This window comes from Austrofundulus limnaeus, unplaced genomic scaffold, assembly GCF_001266775.1.
Source record: "Austrofundulus limnaeus strain Quisiro unplaced genomic scaffold, Austrofundulus_limnaeus-1.0 Scaffold273, whole genome shotgun sequence".
Lineage (NCBI taxonomy): Eukaryota > Metazoa > Chordata > Actinopteri > Cyprinodontiformes > Rivulidae > Austrofundulus > Austrofundulus limnaeus.
In genome coordinates, this window is record NW_013952675.1 from 48,485 (window position 1) to 65,133 (window position 16,649).

Sequence of the window (16,649 nt, forward strand, 5' to 3'; positions counted from 1 at the left end):
TTGTGACTAAACTTTTTCGCAAACAACATACTATTTCCAAAGATTGTACTTACGCTACAGAGCTTGGGTGATGTAATATCCATTGTTATTWAAAAAAGCCAAAAGAACACTTCTGTTTATGTAAGCCAGGGGTTCTCAAGCCATTTGGGTCTGGGGACCCCTTACAAGGGCGAAAAAAATTCCAGGGACCCCCTCATAAACCCCATGCTTTTTTAAAAGATATTTTTTTGTCATTTCAACCCCTAAATGCTATGGGATTATTTATTTTTATTAAGTTTATTGTGTTTGTTTTATTATTTAATTGTTCTCCATGCATTTTAAAAAATTAAAACCAAATCAACATTTTAGTAAAAAATTTTTGAGGACCTCCAAGATACTTCTCGCGGACCCCTAGGGGTCCAGGAACCCTTAGTTTGAGAACCTCTGATGTAATCCAATCAGTGGGTAGAATTTAACTTATAGTTTGTGTCACATTTAATAAAGTGTAACTTTTGTGATGTTAGGAGGGTAGTAATGTTTGGCACGAGTAAAGGGTTAATAAAAAGGGTCTGSACTGCTACTTGTTTCCCCTCCACTRGCCGCACTTTGCGTGCAGTTCAGCGGGAGGGGAGAGAGGCGGGACCTCGCAGCCGGGAAGGGCGTTCTCTGTGCGGTCAGACCGGGGGAAGAGTCATCCAGAGAGGGGTGGCTCCTCCGGCAAGCTGAGAAAAAAAAAACCTTTTTTTTTTTTTTTTTTTTTTTCATTGTTAAGGACGCGCTGGAATGTGATGGTTTGATTTCAGACGGACCAGGGAGGGAAATATCCACACAGCGAAAGGACCGAGGAAAAAAAGGAGGAAGAGGGGAGCAGATACCCCCCACCCTCAGCTCTCTCTCTCTGGTCTGCTCTGAGGATTTGTGGGAGAAAGTTGTGGATTAAACCGCTGCTTGTTTAGTTTTTCTTTTTTCTCCCCCTCTGTCCCGGCGGTGGAGGAGCCACTAAGGTATTAAAAAAGAGGGGGAAAAAACTCCAGTTTACTTGAATGTGTTTGGGGTTTGGCCCGGAAATGTGTTCGGGGAGTCAGACAGCGGCTTCCTGAGTTGGACCGAGCCGGTTGGGACTGCAGAAGTCCGAACTGCGGCAAGTTTTCCAGCCGTCCTCCTTCTCTTCGCCTTTCTGCTCTGCTTTCCAGCCTTGCAGGTGATACATGTTCAAATATATTAATATCTGACATTAATTTGTTTATTTTTTTAAATATAACCAGGTCTTGTGCACGTCTTTAGCTGTTTATCGCCATGTTTAGCCGCTGTGTTTGATGTTAACCTGTTAAAAAACTATGCTAGTTCATGAGTTCTTCACAAATCATGTTGCAGTTGTTTTGACAAAAAGTAAGCCTTCCTGCTCTGTTTCTATTAAACACCACATGAATGTGGGGTTATTTTCTGGGTAAATTATCTAATTATTTTCACTTTCATGCTTACAATTCCCTTTTTAAAACGCTTAGAGACCAAAAACAGAGACAAAAAAAAAAAAGCAGGAAAACGGCTCCTACCTCCAGAAAGAAGATGGTACCTGAAAGACATGACACTTTTKAGCTTTTCGAGCAGTTTTCTGTTCACAAGCTGCTTCCAATTTAAGGTCTCCGGATCAAAAAGTCACTTCTGAGAGTTGATTTTGGTCAGTAAACTGAATAAAAAACAGTCAGATATGGGAAACTGTTTTTTTTATTCAGTTTACTGAATAAAAAAACAGTCAGATATGGGAAACTGTGCTATTTCTAAAGTATTTTAGGTATGTTGACAGATCAGCTGCTAAAAGAGACCAATCGTTACACAAATCAAATATCATGCAGGGTTTCAGACACTGTTTGTGTCAGTGTTTCCACTCTTTGATGTGTTCAATTCAAATTTAGCCCCTTTATTAGTTGAGTTTCTGTCATCTGGTCAACAAAACCAGGGGTCAAATAGCTTGAAGGTGTTAGAAAAGTCACCAGGTGACTTGTTCTGAGAATCTGTTTGTTTTTTCTCTCTGTGTGTTTGCTCCATGCCTCATAGTCCAGGTATTGCACATATGAAAACAAGTTGTCAGAGTCTGAACAGTACACGGCCCTGTGTTCGCCCTGCAGAGCAGTAATGGATGCTTGTATGTGTGCATGTGTAAGTAGGCAGCAGAACAGCCAGCAGTTGTTGTGGTGGAACACTAATCTGCCAGGTGGGGCTCGTAAAGAGCAGAACAGGGAGGGAAGGAGATGGAGGGGGACCTGCCTTGACCTGTTTCAGACATGAAGGAGATGAGGAGGAGAAAAAAAAAAGTCCCTGATGACTTTTCAGTAAGGCTGGCCTTCCCAGCCAGCTGTAGATTATACCAGCCTGCTGTGAACCCACTTTCCTCCTGGATCAGGCGCAAGCAGTCGCGTTGAAGCTTGTCATCGTTGGTTGACGTGTGAAAAGGTTTTTTTTTCTTTTCATTTTAGTATTCCRGGCAGGATTTATTACACCGCATGTGGAGAGAATGTCTCCATTTTGTGCTGTCAGTTTGGAAACATTGGGGAGAAAATGCAAAAGGGGGAAAAACAAATAAGACTGCAACCAAAGTCGAGAATGAGATGCTTAAATTTCTCCTGATTGCTGCTGCAGCCGTGCGTTTCCAGTCCTGGGCCATTACGCTCCAAGTTAGATTTGGTTAAATTGGCCCTCGGGAGGTATAATTTGCAGCAGATGCCCTCTTGTTTTTAGAGTTTGATTGCACGGCACGATGATAATTGTTAATATTGACGCAGCACCACCTGCTATACGACAAACCTTGTACTCCCTCGAAGTTGTAGACTTTTTTTTTCCTCAGCGTCTTGTCCAAGAGTYGTCCGATGTTAACCATCGTGCCACTCTCCTCTCCTTTACGACCTGAGCAGTTCCACGCACGATTGGTTTTCCACTTCGCAGAACGCCACGACCGCCCCCGTGGAACTGCCTGCGCTGCTTCGGGTGAAACCAAAAACTAATCATTATGGGTGTCCAATAAGGATAATTATCAGACTAAGCATTGGACCTGGGGATTATGGAGTGGCTAAATAACTGCCCTGGGGATTAAATTAAAATACTGAGGTTTTTCCGCCTTGGAGAATCAAACCACTGGGAATGTCCTGTCAGTGATAATATTACTGCCTCTCGGCACATGACCCTCCTGTTAGCGTGGCACAATCGCACGTACGTGTGGAATTACAAGACATGGATACTGGCCCTTTATGTTGTAAGGGCATTATTGCTTCAGTGGATGGGAAAAAAATGAATTTCTGTTTATTACTGCAGTTGTTGTCTATGCCAGGATATAAATATGCCTATAAGTGTTATGCGCAGCATAATCCACACTTCCTGATCAGCTGTAATACATAGCTTGGATAGATTTAGGACCGGATGGTGCTGGTGTCGGTTATTATTAGTGGTCAAGTTTTGCTTTTAGCCTCTTGCTACCCATTCACCCAGGAATAGAGCAACGAACCCGGAGAGACGTTGCAGGTGTTAACGAAAGGACTTCTTGAAATAGCACCGTTGAATCATGATCTCGACTATCAACCCTTGTAAAAAAAAAAAAGAAGGAAAAAAAACAGCCCACACACGAGTAGTGTATCATTTTATGAGTTGAAATGCAATAAACTGCTCTGTATCCTGCACAGAGGCCAGTGTTGACTGAATGCAGACCAGCTGGAGTGCTGTCTGTGTCGTGGAAAACTAACTGGAAGATGGTTTATTTTCACAAAGATGCCTCTGTGAGACTTTGCATGCACATGCTGTGTCTCTAGAGTGCATGTGAGAAATGGTTTAATTGTGGATAAATTGTGTATTAGCCCGCAGTAAAATTAGAAACCGCTGTGTGATTTTAAACCGAGTTTCAGACCTGTGCCCCAAATCCAGTCAATTTAGGACCATCACCATGGACCCTGGGAGATTACGTAAATTAGGTTGTTTGATTGTTTCACACGTTTAGGACTGAGCGATTGAATCATCTGCAGAGGAGCTGGAACACAATGGCGACATAAATATTAGGGATGCCTACAGAAACATTGGTAATATGTCACATGGCTATGGCTACATTTGCATTTCATTGTAAAGTTTTTGTTCTTTCTGTGCWAAAGCAATCATGTGAGTTAATGTTAGTCAATACCGCTTAACAATTAAACCAAAACTTGTATTGTTCAGTTTAAGTCTCAGCAAAAGATAATCAATTTGCGTATAAGTTGCAGCAATTAGTTTAGCTGGTTTGAAAACAAAGTGACACACTGCCTGATGTGCTAACTGTTTAGTTGTTAATTAATTTGAAGTTATGTCCACTGTTATTTGTTGYAGTTGACAATGTATTTTTAAGTTTCATTGTTACATCCCATGAAGAAAGGTGCCTCSTCCTCCTCTTCTTCATCTTTGTTTTTTCTTTGGTAGTTTACTGAAATCAGAATCAGCTGACTGACAGCAGCATTGCCGGTAGCATCACTTCCTGCTGTCGTCCCTAAACACACATAGCTCACACCTCCACATCAGCTTTGCCCTTGACTCTATTCCTCCTCTGTCTGTATAATAAAGATGCATCCTCCTCCACTTGTACCTTTTTTTTAGTTGACCATAGGCCCGTGTCAGAGCAGTGTTAGAGGTGTTCAAACTAAACTGTACACATGCATTTTAGTGGTTGTGTTTATGTGGGTATTTCTGTTGCACTTTTGCTTGTTGCTGTTCTCCTCCGTGCAGATCTGTCATCACGCACTCGAGGCTCAGTGTCCTTCACTCAACAAGCTGTAACTAAAAGTACTTTTCAGCTGCAAGCGTACACATGACTCACTCAGATTTTCAGCAACACATAACGCAGACACTAACGGTGACGGGTTCTCTCGCTTCAGTTCTGTCAAAGCAGGAGCGGACCTTTTAGATGAGCTCTTTAATTATTTGTGCAAATTAATATTACTTCAAAACAGCAAAAGTAACTTCTCTTAATTGACAGTTTTGGGGACCTCTTGTGAAGAGGTAGAACTATTGTTTAGTAGCTTAAATGGTTATTATTCTTGATCTGAGCCACAGTGAAGTTTACTCTTTGGGAAAAAAAAGGCAGGAAAAATGTGGTTAGTTATATTTCATTGTTTTGTTAGTAAGTTTCTCATGAAGAGGATGCTTGTTTTCTAGTTTATTTTGCAAGGATTTAAATGTTGTTTTTAACCAGAAAAAAAAGACAAATGGCTAAATATGTAGTTGATTAGAAATTAAATTCACTTTGTTTTATTTTATTCCTTTTTTTATACTGTATTCTGTGAATTTTCTGGTACAGAGTCATATTGTAAGACTGTATTAACTCTTCCATTGAACCAGCTTTAAAACAGACATAGCTCATGTTTACTTAATTGGAAAGTTTCTGGGTGTCCATCATGAACAGCTGGTTATGAGTTTGGAGTTGTTTTCCAAACTGAGCTGTTGTGGGATGATCGACTGCCTGTTTGAAGCAAACCTGAAGTTAATATGTTGTAAGTATTAAACTGAATCGTATTGTTTTATTTTCTGTACTCCATGTTTCATTCTGCTCCGTCATAGGGGTGTAAGAAAATATCGATACACTGAAATATCACGATATTTCATTTCCCCGATACTGTATCGATATTCTAAAGCCCTGTATCAATTTTTTATTAAGGTTTAAAATGTCAACTTTCCTGCCAGCCATTCATTTTTGTGTTGTAGTTCAGCCTCTGACCACTAGTTGGCAGCAGTGAGCCAGCCATTTGGTTCCTCTATCTCTTGAGGGCCAGAGAGTAAGAGAGCATTAGCATTGTRAGTAAACATTAGCTTCATGCTCCGATAGCTGAATCTGAGCAGAAAAGACCGACACCCTCTGCCTTCTAAGCTGAGGTAAGGTTACAAACAGTTACTTATTTGTCAGGATGTCTGTATTTTAAGACAAATTAAGTGTCTTGTGCGCTCTTTTTTCCAACTGTAGTCAGCTTTCACGTCACGAATATAGCGCATGCGTCTATCACCTCGAGCGAGCTCGGCACTCCCCCCGTGACATAAAACTCTCTCTGTTGCTCTCAATAGCTACGTTTACATGGACAAAAGCAATCGGATTAAACAGCCGTTCGGAATAAAAATGCGTCATGTAAACAGCCCGTTCCGGTTATTCTGATCCGATTGAGCTCGATCCGAATGAATTTTTAATCTGAGTGAAAAGGGTGGGTTATGCCGATTGATAATTGGAATGACTTTCATGTATCATCTTATTCTGATTGTAGAAAACTGACCTGTGTTCATGTCTGCTGACTTTCATTCACCCGGTGGGACAGCAGCGCTCCAGCTGCGCTGCACCGCACAGGACTTTTCCTCCTCGCTCTGTTAACAGATGAAAAAGGAGGCAAACAGCAGACGTTGCTTCGCAAAAAATAAAAATAAAAAGCACGTATTGCTTCATCTGCAGGCTGCAGCTCAACCGAGGAGTAACGACGTCTCTACCGTTATTAAAAGCTGACACGGGTCCGTCCTGAACGCACAGAGGAGCTTTGTTTACGTTTGTAACACGAAAGTAGAGCTGAAAGTTTACAACACTGCGCATGTCCGGACTTTTATTCTGAATAAAACTCCGCTGCATGTAAACACTTTTCATGATCGGATTGTGTCCATGTAAACAGTACATTCGGATTATTTAATCTGAATACATTTCAATCCGATTAAAAAATTTTGGGCATGTAAACATAGCTAATGTCCGGCTGATGATCGCATCAAAGTCCAAATACTTTATCCTGCTGTGTTCACTTCAAAAACGTTTTAACTCGTTTAGCTTCTCAATTTCTTAACTGGTTTTCTTCGGGACTTGCCCTGCTGTTCGACCCACAGTTCTGCAAATCACGTTCTGGATGCAGGTCAGCTGATCCCAGAAACTCTGTGTGCAGCAGCTTCATATCATCTGTTTACTGAACTTTATGACAACATAAAGCCTATTGTTAAGTGTTGGATGACCATATTGTAAATTAATATTAAAAACAAAAAGCTGCAAAAAATATATTTTCAAACTATTTATTGGCAAATTTAGTCTAATAATTGAAAACATGGATGAAATATGAAACAAATAAAATAAAACACATACAAAGCAGAACACAGCTAAATGTATCAAAAGTATGTCTATGTAATATTAGAATTTTCTGAGACAATGAGTTTTGGTTTTTCGTTTTGTTTTTTGTTTTTCCAGTAAGAGGTTTTTATTTAATAGAATTTTTGGACCAAAAATATCGCAATATATCGCCTTGTTTACAGTATCGAAATATTTATCTTATCGTGACACCTCTGTCATGATATGTATCGTATCGCCAAATTCTTGCCAATACACAGCCCTACTCCRTCGGGGGCTGTGTGGTGACGCYTGTGGATCACGTTGCTGCAGATTTACAGCCGTAAACTGGGTTGTTTAAAACCTATAAKAAGTTATGATATTAGGCGGGGATTTCGTCAGCTCGATCACAATACCAAATCCAACGCCGGGCACCTTTTTATGGCACGTAGTAAAATTTATACGGACACAAAGAGAAGCGAAACCTAACAGAAGAATGGCCTCTTTCACTCCAAGGGTTATCTTCGGGTTGTGAGGCTCAGCAGTAACGGATTTCCAAACTTCCTCTTATCACCACATTTTTTTCTAGATCACCAATACTTGTTCCTAAAATTGGCAGGCAGTTCTGCTGGACCTTATGAAAGTTCTTAAACTGTTTGGATATAAGAAATGGAAAAACAATAATCTGGTATTTTCCTCCTGTATAGAAAAAGCTGGATTAATTCCAAAGATGCTCCACCAAATGATGATTTATCACTTCTTGTTTAGCTTTTGTTATTTCTAGTTAAGTCGTGGTTCTTTGATAAAGCCGACTGTGAAAGAGTTTGTTTAGTCTTCAGACTTTAAAGGGAAAATGTTCTCTACGTGAGTCACCTTTTAAAGTCTCTTCTGTGTTTTATTCCTGCCTTTTTTTAAGTAATAGTGATTGTAACTGATGGACAAACATGCCTATCTAGATCACCTGTAGGAGGACAGTTTTATACAGTTTTAGTTATACAGTTATACAATAGTTGCTGCTTCTTCCGTTAGTGTTTCTTTAGCAAAACTCCTATTCCAAGAATGTGTTTATAGCTGACAGATGTATCCTGAGAGTTCCAGGTGATAAGTCCTCTAATGTTTAATCGGTTTCCTGCTCAGGCACATGGCTGGAGTTTGGACTACATTGACTAATAATGTGAGTCACTGTTCTGCTGTATTTGTGTCRTTCAGGATGACCTGAATGGATGTTTTCTTTCTCCCTTCTTGGTTGGTTAAAAAAAAATCGGTTTTCTATTTCGTCCTCCTACAAGTTGTTTAACAGAAAATCCCCGGTGTGCCTGTTTTAGTTCCCACATGCTTGTCAAAAAAATGACTAACCGTGTTGACCCTAGACAAAAAAAAATTAAAGTTCAACAGCGTTTAGGAAGGCAGTGAGAGGAAGTGGAGGTGGAGGAAAAGGCCGAGGCATTTTTAACAGGCAAAAGTTAAAGTTAGGACATGACTTGTAAATTCCTCAGGCATACTTTTCTTTCTTTCTTTTTTTTAGGTATTTTCTGCATTAATTTGATGATGTACTCTCCCCTCTCCTCCCTTTCTCTGCTTGTGATTGTTATCGGTTCTTTACTCTTTACTGCGCCTTCGCCTCACTAAAGAGGAGACCCCCACCCGGCCCGCTCCCTCCTGTGATTCCTCCTGGTCCAGGAGTATTTTTGGAACATAATGAAAAGAGAAATCTGAACTGCTTACCCTTAAAAGGCATGTCTGGGTCAGCTGGGTGGAAACTTGTTATTAATGTCCTTCGCATTTTCTGTGCGAGCGGGTCATCTGTGATTATAAGTACGTGTCTTTGGTGTTGTGCAGAGCGTAGGAATTCTTTGGGTTGGGGTGGGCGACTCGCGGGGAAGGAGGGTGGGCTAGGAAGCAGGCCTACATCTTCAGGGAGGGAGGGAGGGGGCATATTTGGCATATTTCAGGAGCCATTCCAGTCTGGTTCAAGATGTATTATTCTCATCGGGCAACCAGTTATTGATCTTGGGAGGACACCAAAGGCCAACATCACGCACCACTTCCCATCAAGTCTTGTGACGTTGTTGTTGGAAGATGGCGCAGACAACACACTGCCCACTAATGGAACACGGGGTAAAAAAAAAGCAGACTAGCACATGTGGTTAAAAAGTTATGAAACCTCCACTGACATGCTGACGTACGATCATGTAATCTCAGTAACATCCATAAAAGGCTATGTGTCGAACCCAAGTTCTTCACCCAGCACCAGGGATTGGATGACTTGGGTACAATTGCATCAGTTTCATAAGAGTTTGTGGAATTTCCTCACTCTCCTCTGTGGCTTTCCAGTTAAAATTTTCGATCTTTCAGTCTGTTATTTGTAGTCGGACGGCTCTTGACTGACAGTTGCTGGCAGAAATCGTCTGTGGCGATGCCGGTTCAGTCCTCAGCACTGGTTTGATTAATTAAGCTGTGGATGAAAGTGTGAGGCTGTATTCATCAGCAACACCGTGTTCAAGCTAAGAATATTCWCTGATTTTGAAACCACTGTCTGTTTTTTGTGATCATTTCAGATTTTAGCTGAATTTCTCACTTGCCTCTTTCTTCGGAAACTCTCCGCCTGGCGATACATGAGGTGTTTTATCCCTCGACTGCACAAAGGATTTCTACAAACCCTCTCTCTTACTTATGAATGACCTGCTCTGTGCCTCTTTTTCTGCAGGGTGACTCTCAAAATAAAAGCCCCTTCTACAGATTATTTTTCTTGTGATCAGAAAAATATATGTGTTCTCGGAGAGAGAGGGAGGAATGTTCAAACATCACGGTAACCTCACTGTTATTCTCTCCTTTTTCTCCCATCACTGGGTTTTCTTTTCTTATGTGCTCTTTCTACATTTTACCATTCTGTTCCATTTTTAGTATTCTAGAAAAATCTTGATGGATTATTTTGACATCAGTGCTGTTTTTGTTAAACCTTAAACTAAACTTTAGAATGTTTTCAGTAATTCAGTTCTCTTTTTATCCATCAGTTTCCAATATTTTTTGAAGCATGGTGCTAATGCTTGTTGACCACCCAGCTGTGAGGGTATTTAGAGACTTTCCTTTCTTTTTCCACCCATCTACTGTCTTTTCTKCTTTATTTTCTTATTGAGGCACTCTTTGCACTCCTGCATTCTGTGAAGGGCATCAGGGGKCTGGATTTCCTGGTTTTCCCCTCCATGCCAACATTGCTTTTGGAGCACAATACAGCTCTGGTCAGGGCMATAAAAATAGACTGGGTAAAGTGCAGATTTTACTTCAAGAGCCATGAAACCCTTTCAGGCCAAAATTTTGGGTAATCCCCAGAGCAGTTATTCATCCACTCCATAATCCTCTATAATTCAGTCTAACATAGCCTTAAATTAATAATTTTTCTGGGACATTTTTGATATATTGTCAGTGTGGCAAAATTAAACCATATTTGTTCTAGTGAGTTCCCAAATGAGTGGCTGATTAGTGCCTTTTTATATAAGTTATCAGTAACGGTTCTGAGTTATTTTCAGAATAATCTCTGGTGGATTTATGGGTTTAAAATTGTGACAGAGTTAAAATTAGCCTGAGTCATTACAGTGTCATCACATGTGTTCCCGTTTGTATTGAAGCCGACAACACACATGGCGACTCATCAGTTTCCTTCTGAGGAAAACTACAGCGAATGACACGTGGCACAGGAACACCATTCAGTTCACATTTGATAAAATTACCGTTACCAGTCTTTGCTTAATAATCGCTGAATTAGTTTTAAGGTGGGAAAGTGTTTGAGTCAGCCTTGGTTTCTTGTGTACTGTGTGTGTGTTCTTGCAGACTCATTTAGATGCRAGAGCCTTACAGAAATCCCCTAACACTCCTAAGTCAACAAGTGGCTCATTTGTACACTTTGAAACAATGTGTRGAATACCAGGTATATTTGATGATCTGTCTGTCTTTTTCTCAGTGTCTGGGCTTATTTGTGAAGATTATTCAGCTTGACACCCCTTGTCTCTTMTTTTATTCAACTTTATCTAGTAGCAGCACTGCAGTATAGTTTGTATTATGAGAAGTTTTCCTTTGTGCAGATTGGAAGAAAAGTCGGCAACCACATACACTATTTTAAATCCTTCCCCATCCTCATGCWGAACACATACTAAGTCCTAGTCTCCTTCTGTAGGTGTGGACTACATWCTGTAGAAGAATGTGGTTGAATTAGTGTTTTATCTGTCCTGCCAGCCATCTGTATTTGCTCTCCAAGCCATGCCAAGCATTTAAAACACAATTGGCCTTAACGGGAAACAATGGCAGCCTATCAATTCTGCTCTGCCAGTCAAGGAGCGACTCACACGGGTCCAGCTGGCAAATACAACTCAAGGAAGTGTTTGGTAACTGAACCGGAAGTCGCAATGAATCAAGTATGTTTTTTTTTTTATGATAGGTTTGTACAAAGTATATAAAATCAAAAATGTGGTTTTAAAAATGCAAGGATTCGTGCTGGTACAACGGATGCTGTCATTTCCATGGGTTGTCATTACTGACTCAGAACACCCAAAAGTCTCCCACACCTGCTTCTAAGTGCCTAGCCTCTTCGCTAGCAATATGAATGGCCACTTACGTTGTGTTGAAACCATTTTTTAATCTGTAAATTTCATATACTGTATTTCAAGACTTTTCCCACACATTTTGTTTAGATCCTGTCAGACAGGATGACAGTTMCTGTCAGATTGTGCTGTTCTGTCATATTATTGACGCTGTAAATAGATTTTGTCTTTGTAATGATAAGTAGTGTGTGAAGGCCTCAGCTGGTTCATGAGGGCTCATCAGATGAGGCTGGTTCTTCGGGTTCACCGTGAAGTTTAAGAAGTGAATCTGTCTCTGAATCAGCTCATCGGCTCGTAGGCAGAAATGAGTGCTGTGCTAATGCAAACAGCAGATTGAGGACTGTTAGCACTTTTCATTATCATCTAATGAAAATTTGACCACTGGTTCTGCACTTCGCTAGTCGTTTCTTCTGTTCTCTTGTCTGATGTTTTCTTGATTCCGACGTCTCCTCATCCCTCGCTCTGTTTATCTCTCTGTTCTCTTAGCCTTTCAGCCTCGCTTTTGCTTTTCTTTTTCTTCTGCTTGGCATCCTGTTCACTGTGTTTGATTTGGGCATTCCTTTCCCCCATTGCAGACAAAACAACCGCGGACCTCTCTGAACTGCAACCCCCAGTGCACGCTAATGTACACACACACACACACACACACATTCATACAAGCACACACTCACTCCACTCTGCTAATCACACACAGGAAATGGGCTCCCATGCAAACGAGGCCCGTCTGGCCACTGGAACCCAGGATGGGGTTTCAGACCTTGAAATGGTCTCTATTGAAAGAATTTGAACATGAGCTCTTTTCTCTTCTTTTGTTCTGTCTTGTTCTCCTTCCTTTTGTTTCGCATGTGTCATCTGCCTAACAATTTGTTTTGTCCTGCGTTAAGTGTGAGTTTTGCATGGGAAACTTTTGGGGCGTTTTCGAAACAATGTGGCGCACGTTTGGCAGAAAAATACTGAAAAACACAGACTTTAGAACGATACACTGTAAAACAGTGATTCTCAATCCTTGTCCTCAAGGACCCCTACCCTGCATGTTTTRGTAGTTTCCCTGCTTTGGCACACCTGATTTAAATCAATGCCTGATTGGCAGGCTTCTGCAGAAATCACTGCAAGRACCCCTACCCTGCAGAGCATGCAGGGTAGGGGTTCTTGAGGACCAAGATTGAGAACCACTGCTGTAAAACATTCATGTCAAAGAGTCCAGTGAGTTGTGTGGTTTCTGACTCATTACTTGTTTCAGGAAGAGTATGGAGTGCTTTTGCAGCAGTAACACTGTCTGTACATGTTGGGACAAAAAGTTCTTAATGCACTTTGAATACAAAAACATATGGTGAAATCGCAGCAGTTATTTGAAAGGAAAAAAACTTGTCACCCATTAATACAAGGGCAGCAACATTATTCGTTCAATGCACTGACAAACCCCCTCCAACATAGTAGTGTACAACATACAGCTTATCGCACCAAAATGCAGCTGCTATATAACCATCGTTAGATTTTAGCTATATGCTAACTAAAAATAATTGCCATGGAAGGCAAGTTCTGCTCTGCAGATATTGCACAGGTTTCTTTTTCATTTTCTTAAAATGATCCCACATTTTTGAGCTCCGTTGCCAGGTAGCCATGATACCAGAGCCTGTCTGTATAATATCTCGTGACATCCACGACCTACCCTGGTTACCACTAGTGTGCATGTGTGTCAAGAACAGAAAGGAAGATGCGGCAGTGGAAGGTGTCAAAGCAGTTTGGAGAGAAAAACAAGGTAAAAAAACAAAAAAAAAAGACTAATCAACTATTAAATTAGTCGTCGACTAATCATGGCAGCCCTTGATGGAATTGAATAAAACTCCTCAGCTAATTGACCTTTAGCAAACACAAAATGGCTAAACTCAAAACAATTTTACAGGTATTTGGTTTAGTAGTAGCTGGGAGTTATTCTTATCAACTTTGATAATGACAATTAGAGACAACCCAGTCACTCTGTTAGCAACATTTTGTGTGTGTGTGTGTAGTTGCTAACTGTTTAGTTCTCATGTGTTCTTGTTTGTTCTTACTGGTTTACAATGCCACCACAAACATGCTGTATGCCTTTTCTGCAGCGCATCAAATATTTTGCGTTTTTTCATGATTCCAGGTACTCTCAGAACGTAACCCCTGTGAAAATCTGACCTGTATTATCTTTTACCTTTTTGAAATTTAATTTGCTGCGTTGAATTAAAAATTTCAAATTGATTTAAAACTTATTTTTAAACTAAATGAAGTAAAAAAATTTGTATTAATAAACTTATTGGTGGGCCAGACTTTACTTATCGTAGTCTGGATGTGGCCTGCGGGCCACCAGTTGAATAGCCCTGGTCCAGCACATTTACAACTGATTGTCTTTGTAAGTCAAACCAGTAAAAGATGGCCTACTCGGCTAGCTACAAGTGCATGCAAAACAAACTTGGTATGGGTAAACTGGGAGTAGACTTAACGACCTGTAGTTACAGACACTAAAGGAAGCTTCAGTTTATTCTGCCGACTAAAACAACGAACTCTCCCCAACCTGACACGCTGTGTGTTTGTCAGAGTGATGGATGAGGAAAAAGGCAGCTGTTTTCAGTTTTGTTTGGTTACGTGTTGGCTAACTGAAAGGAAAAAAAAACAAAAAAACTCAGACGCAGCTCCCCCCCTCTCCATGTGAACAGACTGATGCAGGCGTACATGTTTTTTTGGTTGCTCTGTTATTTGGCGTCGCCTGGATCGTAAAGAATGTGTCAAACCTAATTTGTAAAATCGCGTGTACTCCCGGTTTGTGACTGATTGCTCTCACCACACGGACATTTGTCCAACTCGGCAGGATTAGATGCTTGATGGGAAGGATCGTTGTGTGGCGTGAGAATGGGTAAATGACTCATCAAAACCTGGGGTAATGAATGCAGCAGGGCTGAGTCCACAGTTCCTGAGCAGTAGAGCCGTCTCCGTTCAGGAACAAACCCTGGAAGACAGTTGAGATTGACAGGAGCGTCTATAAGACGGCTGCTCTGTGTCCGTCAGTAGGAACATGATTAAAGTGGTTTTGAGTTCATCACTTGTCTCCTTGCTTAGTTTAGCCCATTTTATAGCAAACAGGAAATTACTGTAATCTAAAAATTTGGTTAAATTATTGATAATTTTACTGCCATCCTACACATTTGCACGGGAAACTAATAACCCTGCCATCATTCTTTATAACCGGCTTTTTTAGTGTGCTGGATGTTTACTTAATCTTGAAGTCCAGCTTATTTTCCAGTTCAAACCTTATACACTCTACCTGAGAGTCTCGCTCCCAGTCTCTTGCAGTCATTCTTCCTYCTACCTCCCTCTACTTCCCTCGCTCGTTCTTTAAATTCAGTCCAGACTCCCAAGTCTTAAATCTGGGATTCTCTGTGCCTAACCAAACATATGGCATGCTACTGTAATGGAATGCTCCGAGTCTGGTTTGTTCTCTCGTTGCATGTGTGTGTGTGTGTGTTTTGGGAAAGTTTTTTTGGAGCAGATGAGAGCTTCCAGGACGATGATGATGATTAAGATAATGGAGTGTGTGCATAAAAGTGCCTCCCCGGAGAACACTGAATAGGGCCTTCTGTTGTCCGGGCCAAACATTGCTTGTTTGCTCATGCATGAGTCCATTGCGGAGCCTCTGAATGCATCCCATATCTGAGCAGTTAGCTCATTCTTAGCCGGTTAGCTTGACTGCGAACAATCTCCCCTACAGTGACCACATTGTCGGCCTCGGCCTCAAGCTCCTGCCAAGTGCCCAAGATGACATTAGTGAGAGATGGCATGAGTTTGGGTCTTGATATTATGATGACCAGTGCTCCTCTTTTGCTAACCTCATGCCCCCTTTGTGTGTTCTAACCACAGGAGTTTGTAGAGAGAAGCTACTCTCTCTTCTGCTTTGATCTAATCCTCCTCTTTCCTTTTTGCATATTTAACCTATAGCTTAGTGAACAGTCTAAACATGTGTTTCACCAAATAAAACAAGGATTTTTATTGGCAGTAATTACAGTATCTAAGCGTGAACATGAAACTGGCTTTGGGATCACGATCACTGCTTGGGTCATATTCAGATTTTTTCACATCACCTCTTGTCTCATTCTTCTCATATTGCTGCTGCCCAAGTTTCCTCCCTTCCTCCCCCACCTCCTTCCACCCCCCACCCCCACTCTCTTTATGACTTTGTTTCCTTTTGGGCACAAATGCCGGCGCCACATTTCCTTCCGGGTAGCCTGAAGTCGCACAGGATTGCCACACCTTTGGGCACTGTAAGAATCTGTGTTCTCATTATCAGGGTTCATGCAGGGTCTTAAAAACTCTAAAATTTGAAAATCAAAATTTTAAGCCTAAAAGAAGTCTTAAACGCCCAGATTTTCATCCAAGGTCTTAAATTTAATTTCGTCAAGTCTTGATATACTTACTTTCGATCATTCCCGGGAAGCGTTGGCTGCATAAATAAACAGACTAAAGCACCGTAATCAGAGTTTGACGCGATCTGTCTTTATGAAGTGCTAAGTTTGTTAAAAACAGTTTCTATGTTAAAATCTTTGGGACCATTTGAATGTTTCTGTTGATGCGTCGGTTTGGTCTTGAATGTCATTCCTAATGGTCTTAAAAGGGCTTAAATTTAATTTACTGAAACCTGCACGAACCCTGCATTATTCATAAGCATGCATGGTTTTCTCTGGGACGCCTGCTTGTTGATGTGTCGGTAATAGATTTAAGGTCAGGTTAGTCAGCAGAGGCAGTGAATKTATTGTTTTACTCGTGCCTCTTTTTTTTAATATTTAGACGTTTTGCAATTAAAAGCATATTCTACATGCTTTTATCCTCATCAGTACCAAGTGTGTTTAAAATCTGAAGATCTGTTTCTTCTAAAGCACCGCACAGGACTCTGTCTCTGTTCTTACTCCATCATGTTTTACCTCCTGTAACCTCTGTTACTCCCTCTAAATATCCTCTCGGTTTCCGCCTTCCTGCAGCTGCTGCTGCTG

At 41.0% G+C, this 16,649-nt stretch overlaps 1 protein-coding gene across 2 annotated transcripts in view; it reads left to right on the forward strand.

The window, feature by feature from the left end:
* The first annotated feature begins 723 nt into the window (after window positions 1-723).
* The window catches only part of luzp1 (leucine zipper protein 1), a 38,415-nt gene continuing 22,489 nt past the window's right edge, over window positions 724-16,649 (forward strand). The window contains exon 1 of one of the 2 annotated variants that reach the window (XM_014020931.1): window positions 724-1,180. The gene's annotated coding sequence lies outside the window, so the exon portion shown is untranslated. Of the gene's footprint in view, window positions 1,181-9,770; window positions 9,855-16,649 lie in introns of those variants that run through there. The other variant, XM_014020932.1, reaches the window with a different exon arrangement.